Source organism: Crinia signifera, chromosome 9, assembly GCF_055691185.1.
Source record: "Crinia signifera chromosome 9, ASM5569118v1, whole genome shotgun sequence".
NCBI lineage: Eukaryota > Metazoa > Chordata > Amphibia > Anura > Myobatrachidae > Crinia > Crinia signifera.
Window position 1 is genome coordinate 63,182,484 of NC_139225.1, and position 6,692 is coordinate 63,189,175.

Consider the following 6,692-nt stretch of genomic DNA (forward strand, 5'->3'; position numbering starts at 1 on the left):
GATGTACATCTCTGCAAATTTGGCACTGAAATGATCAATGACCGGCCTGACTTTGAATAGCCGGTCAAAGGTGGGATAATCTCTGGGTGGGCACAGTGTATTATCGGTGTAATGTAAAAATTTAAGGATTATCTCAAAACGAGCCCGAGTCATGGCCATACGGTAAAATGGGGGGCTGTACAGAACATCTGTACTCCAATATTGCCTAATTTCTGGCTTTTTTACTATGCCCATATGTAACACCAGACCCCAAAACGTCATCATCTCTACTGCATCTACAGGGGTCCACCTAGCAAATGATGACGTGGGGTTTTGAGCAATAAACTGCTGGGCATATAAATTACTTTGGTCCACCATTAAATTTATAAAATCATCAGAGAAAAATAATTTGAAAAAGTCAATTTCTCTGAGACCTGCTGAATCAAATTGGATTCCTGGGATGGCCAAAAACTCAGGAACCTGGGGCCCAAAATTGTCTGGTGGTGGGGTCCATACGGGATCAATCATTTGGGTGGGGTCTCAGCTGCTCTACGGGGGCGTCTTTGAGGGGGTCCCTCATCAGCAGAGGAGGAAGAGGAGCTTAAGGCGAATCCTTCAAATTCCCCGCTTGCATCACTGGCTGTGTCAGAGTCAGAGTCAGAGGCAAGCATGGCATATGCCTCCTCCGCTGAATACATTCTTCTGGATGACTGGGATGACATTTGGGATGACATTTGGGATGCCATTTTTATTTTTGTGTTTCTGTAAGTGTAATGTTTCAACACGTGTATAGTGTAGGGGGGGTACAAACTTTATTTCAACACGGGGGGTATGTAGTGTGTAGTGTGTATGTAGTGCAGAAAAAAAAATACTTTATACAGGAATTTGATCCCAATAAAAAAAAAAAATTGAAGGGGTTAAAAAAAAAAAAAAAAGGTCCTGCGCCAAAAATTGAGCACAGATGTTGGTCAGTAACGTCCGTCACTGAACAGCGCTCAAAGGCAACAGGACACCCACAAAAGCAACGTGGGTGTAAAAACAATTTAAAAAAAATTTCCACAGCACTCTCCAAAAAAAAAAAACAATTTAAAAAAACTGCAGAAAAAAAAATGATATCAACCCTGTGCCAAAAATGCTGTTCAGTGATTGTACGTCACTGATCAGCGCTCAGCGGCCACAGGACACCCACACAAGCAACGTGGGTGTAAAAACAAAACCCCACTGCACTCTCCAAAAAAAAAAAACTGCAGATCAGTGATGCAGTGATGCAACACTGATTAGCAGTGAGGGGCAGCAGACACACAACCTGACAGGGTATATATATATAAAAAAAAAAACCTGGACCCCCAAAAAGTTGCTGATTAATTAATTTAAACTGACCAGCACAAAAGGGGGGGCAGCAGTCAGTTGCACACGCAGCACAACCTTTGGTGCAACTGACAGGTATATATATATAAACAAAAAAAACCCTGGACCCCCAAAAAGTTGCTGATCAGTTAATTAATCAGCACAATCAGCACAAAAGGGGGGGCAGCAGGGGGGGGCAGCAGTCAGTTGCACAGGCAGCACAACCTTTGCTGCAACTGACAGGTATATATATAAAAAAAAAACCTCTGCACCCCCAAAAAGTTGCTGATCACCTCAGATATAGTGATCAGCACAAAAAGGGGTGCAGCAGACACAAAAGATAGCACTCTCTATCACTCTCTATCACTCTCTCTCACTCTCTGTCACTCTCTGTCACTATCTGTCCCTATCTCTCACGATCTGTGACTCTATGACACTTCAGCAGCAGCACACAGAGAAGTCACAAGATCCAGGAAGTATCCAGCTGCTGGCAGCACGCTACCAGCGGTGATCAGCGGTGATCAGGTAAGTTTCAGGCAAGGATCAGGTATGTATCATGACAGATTGGCACGGTGACCGCTCTGCACGCAATTCCAGACCGGAATGGCGTCTGCAGTGCAGTCACCGTTAGTTTAAATCACGCGCCTTGGCTGTGATTGGTCCGTGGGTCCCACGGACTAATCACAGCCTTATGGGCAGGTGGGGTGAGGTGTCGTCGTCACCGATGACCCCCTCATGCCCCCTGACGCCCGGCGGTGATTAACACCTGTGTTACCGAGCGTCTGATTCGCCGGTAACACAGGAAAACGCTGTGAATGGCTGTTCACACTGAACAGCCAATCACAGCGATCGCCGACGGGGGGGCGGCATCGCAGCCCCCCCTGGGCATGCAGGGACATGTCTGCTGTCAGGGACAGCAGACATCGTCCCTCTGTCCCCGCGTCTATAGACGCGGGGACAGTTTAAAGTCATGACGTATATATACGTCATGTGTCGGGAAGTACATCCCGGCCATGACGTATATATACGTCAAATGTCGGGAAGGGGTTAATATTTAGAAAAACACATTGATATGAACTTCTTTAAGCACAGGGCACCTCTGACAATTAATGAAAAAGTCATAGAATCCATTCCTATAAATGCCGCTAATGATAATGTCCACAAAAGTGAATCTCCAATGAATTAGTCTCTGCAAAATATAGGTAGATATAATTACCACAGATAGACCACTTGGGGAAAAACATCTGGATGTGAATTCCGGCAAAATCGCCTTTTTTTTCCTTTCGTTTTTCGCATCTCATTAAATATGCAAATTCGGGAAAAAAGGCAATTTCAGACGTTTTGGCAAATTAAATCGCAAAAATCACATTTTCGCATCTCATTAAAAGTCACGCCATCTCTCTCTCTATCTCTCTGTCTCGCTAAACACACACACATATATATTGAACACATCCCCTTTTTTGTAAGTAACATGCCACTACTTGGACTTTGAGGGTTGGCTGACACCCCATAAGTGAGACGGGGGACGTTGCCTAATATACTCATAGTTGCTGGAGACGCACAGTTGGCGCCACACATTTATTTTGCATAAACTTTCTGGTACTTCTTTGCGTGGCTGCCTGGTGAACGTATTCCTCAACTAATTATGTTCGGAACAAACGAACGCACGAATAAAAGGAATGACTGGTGTCAAAGAATATTTAATGAAACAAAATTTATAGTAGAAACGGAAACCACTAATGACCTGGATGACAAATTCTGGGATATGGAAAAACTGCTAGCAAAAGAAATGAAAACCTGGTGGGATATCAAGGGACTGGAACAATTTATTTCAGTAAACAGAATACCCAGAGGCCTGAGGATCACAAAACAACCCACTTTTGGTAATATGGATAATACATTCGTTGAGAAATGGGATACCATCCTACATACATGCTCACTCAACCTCATGAAACTACTGGTAGAGGAAAAAAGAAAGCACTACAGACATTAGAGGAGGAGATCAAAACGAAGGAAACATCATTGAATACTTTCAAAGACAAGGTGAACTTCAAAGAGAACGAAATAGTACTAAACAAAAAGATAGAACGAATGGAGGAGGAGGTAATAAGAAACAAAGAGAAAAAATTTGCAAGAGACAAAAATTACTATGACCTGGGAAAAATCAAGAATTGGAGTAGATTCACGGACAATACCCGACAACCAAGATTCGATACAAGAAGAACAAACCACACCTACTTTAATAAACCGTCAAAATCCCACAATCGTAATTATGGATCACCACACACACCGAACATCAGATTGCAGAACAGGTATACACCTCTTCAAAGACTAAAATCTACAGGTGAACAGCAGAAGTTTTTGTCATCGGACACAGCCACACGAGTCAGAGAAAATCTAAGAACGAATCTGAAAGAGAACGTAAAACATGCATCACCACTCAAGAGAAGATACACAGAAGAAGAGGAAAACGGAGCCGAAGGAGGAAGAGACCACAAGAAAAGAAATCTACAGTGACCGTGCCACCCAAAGGGATCTTCAACCTTTCCTCTTGAACTGACAACGGCAGAAATCACACTACTCAATAAGGGGCTTAGCTTCGCACCAACAGGGGGAATGAATAAATTCGAAACGTATATAGACTTGAACAAATTCGTCAGGAAACTAACACTCAAACGACATTTTGCAAGAAAAGAGAATGCGGCAATAAGCAATTATGAAAATAGATCAAAATCTGGGTTAAAACCCACTTCCAAGTATTACCCGATGGAATCAAAGGGCAACCATATCAATATCTTTTTTGATTTAGCGAAGAAAGACCTATGCGAAAATGAAGTACAACCCATCTCACAAAAGAACCTTTCAAATAAGGAGAGGGAAGCACTAAAAAACCTGAAGGACAACGAGGAATTGGTCCTTAAACAGGCTGACAGGGGGGGGGGGTGTCTTGTCATTATGGACAGAGAAAATTCTGAGAAAGAAGCGAACAGACTCCTGGGGGACACAGTATCCTACACGGCACTTAAAAGGGATCCCACATAACTGTACACCGATGAATTACGCATTTTACTTTTACAGGGCCTTCGGAATAATGTGATCACCAAAGAAGAGTTCCAGTTCCTGATGAAAACAAACCCCACCACACCTATCTTTTATTTCCTGCCCAAGATACATAAGACCCTAATAAATCCACCAGGCCTCCCTATTGTGGCAGGAATTGATTCCATTACATCTGGACTGTCTGAATATGTGGATATTTTTCTGAGCAAATATGTTAAAGAACTTCCGGCATTTTTAAAGGACACCACCACAGTTTTAAATCTTTTAAAGAACTTTGAATGGGAGAACACCTTCTATTGGGCGACCATTGACGTTCAGTCCCTCTATACATGTATTGAACACGAGATGGGAATAAGCGCAAGTAAAGAATTTCTGGAAGAAGACACTTTGTTGGATCCATGTCATAAAACTTTCATATGCGACGCAATGAAATTCATCTTAAGCCATAATTATTTTAAATTTTTAGACCACTTCTTTTTACAAAAATGCGGGACAGCTATGGGGACCACTTTTGCCCCAAGCTTTGCAAATCTTTTTATGGGGAGCTTGGAGAGACGTTTTATTTACACGGATCACGTTTTTAAAAAGAATATTAAATTTTACAAGCGTTACATTGATGACATTTCAATCATCTGAAATGGCACAGAAGAGTTGTTCAAGGAATTCCTGAAACATATAGAAAGTAATCAGATGAATCTCAAATTCACGTCCAACATCAATAAGAACCAAATAGAATTCTTGGACCTTATATTGAAAGGGGATAATAAAACTGTCAATACACTCAATTATGTAAAAACAGTAGATACCAACAGCTACTTGCACTTCAAAAGTAACCACCAACGCAAATGGAAAGAGAACATACCATACTCACAGTTCCATAGGATAAAGAGGAACTGCAGCAATAAGGAGGAATGCGACAAACAACTTGAAGTGTACAGGAAAAGATTTGAAGATAAAGAATACCCCTCGAACATTTTACAACAAGCTACAGACAGGATTCAAAATACCAACAGAGAAGAACTCCTCCAGTATAAAGTAAAGAAGGAAAAGAACAACTCCACAGCCTTCATAACAACCTTTAGTCAGCATGAACCAATAATAAGGAAATCACTGAACGAACACTGGAACATTCTGTTAATGGACCCAGTACTTAACGTCCTGAACTCATCTTCAAAAAATCCAGAAATCTAAAGGACATCTTGGCACCCAGTCTCCTAACATCAAAGTATAATCATAATCCAATTGGTCCAAAATGCAAGGGAGCATAAAAATGTGGGAAATGCAACATCTGCAAGCATGTACACCCGAACAGAAAAAATTTCACCAATTCCGATAACAGCAAAGAATACCAAATTAAAGACTTCACAAATTGCAATACATCCTCAGTGATCTACCTGTTGGAATGTCCCTGTCATCTAAAATACGTCGGGAAAACTAAACAAGTGTTAAAATTACGCATACAAGAACACAGCAGGAATATAAAAAATAAACTGGACAGTCATGCGATTTACAAACATTTTCTGACACACCATGATGCCAACCCTGAGGGACTCATGTTCAAGGCAATACAACACGTTAAACTGGGCCCAAGAGGAGGAACCTGGCTAATAAACTTTCACAAAGGGAGATGTTCTGGAGATTCGAGCTTAAAACCATGCATCTAGATTGTTTTAATGAAAGCTACGAAATTGCCCCGTTCTTATAAGGTCCTTTTTATCATCCATCACTGCCCTTTACCACTATATGGATCTTAATAATAAGCACAATCACTTTAGCATAACCTCTCTTATGAACCACGAGATTGGATAACCACGCATTAGACCCGTTCACGCATCTACAGTCATACCACATTACTGGTTCACGCCCAATCCCGTCCGATCTTGGAAGCTAAGCAGTGCTAGGCTGGACTAGTACTTGGATGGGAGACCTCCTAGGAAAATTCAGTGCTGTAGCTAATGCTGGTGGAGCGATGGTCAATGTTTTTCTATGAACAATATGTAAATATGGTCTCGAAGAGAGGTTTAGCATATATTTTTAGTCATTAGCATATATTGTCTGTAGTCACTAATAAAGAAATACGCTCTTACTTATTTGTAGCACCTTTTATTCCTAAATGGCACATCACTCACATTAGTCTCTTTCATATATACAATTAAGCACTAGTGGAATACCACTCTTAAAATTAGTGCATGTAATCATGTAACCAAATATAACTTATTTAAACAATACCCTATGGTATATTATTGCACCTGTCACCTACTGCACTGGTCACTTTATTGATTAACACTTATAAATTTAATATAAAA

General features: G+C 41.1%; 1 pseudogene; it reads left to right on the top strand.

Moving 5' to 3' along the window:
• The first annotated feature begins 6,218 nt into the window (after positions 1-6,218).
• On the top strand, positions 6,219-6,341 carry LOC146039854 (5S ribosomal RNA; annotated as a pseudogene).
• Positions 6,342-6,692: the final 351 nt, after the last annotated feature.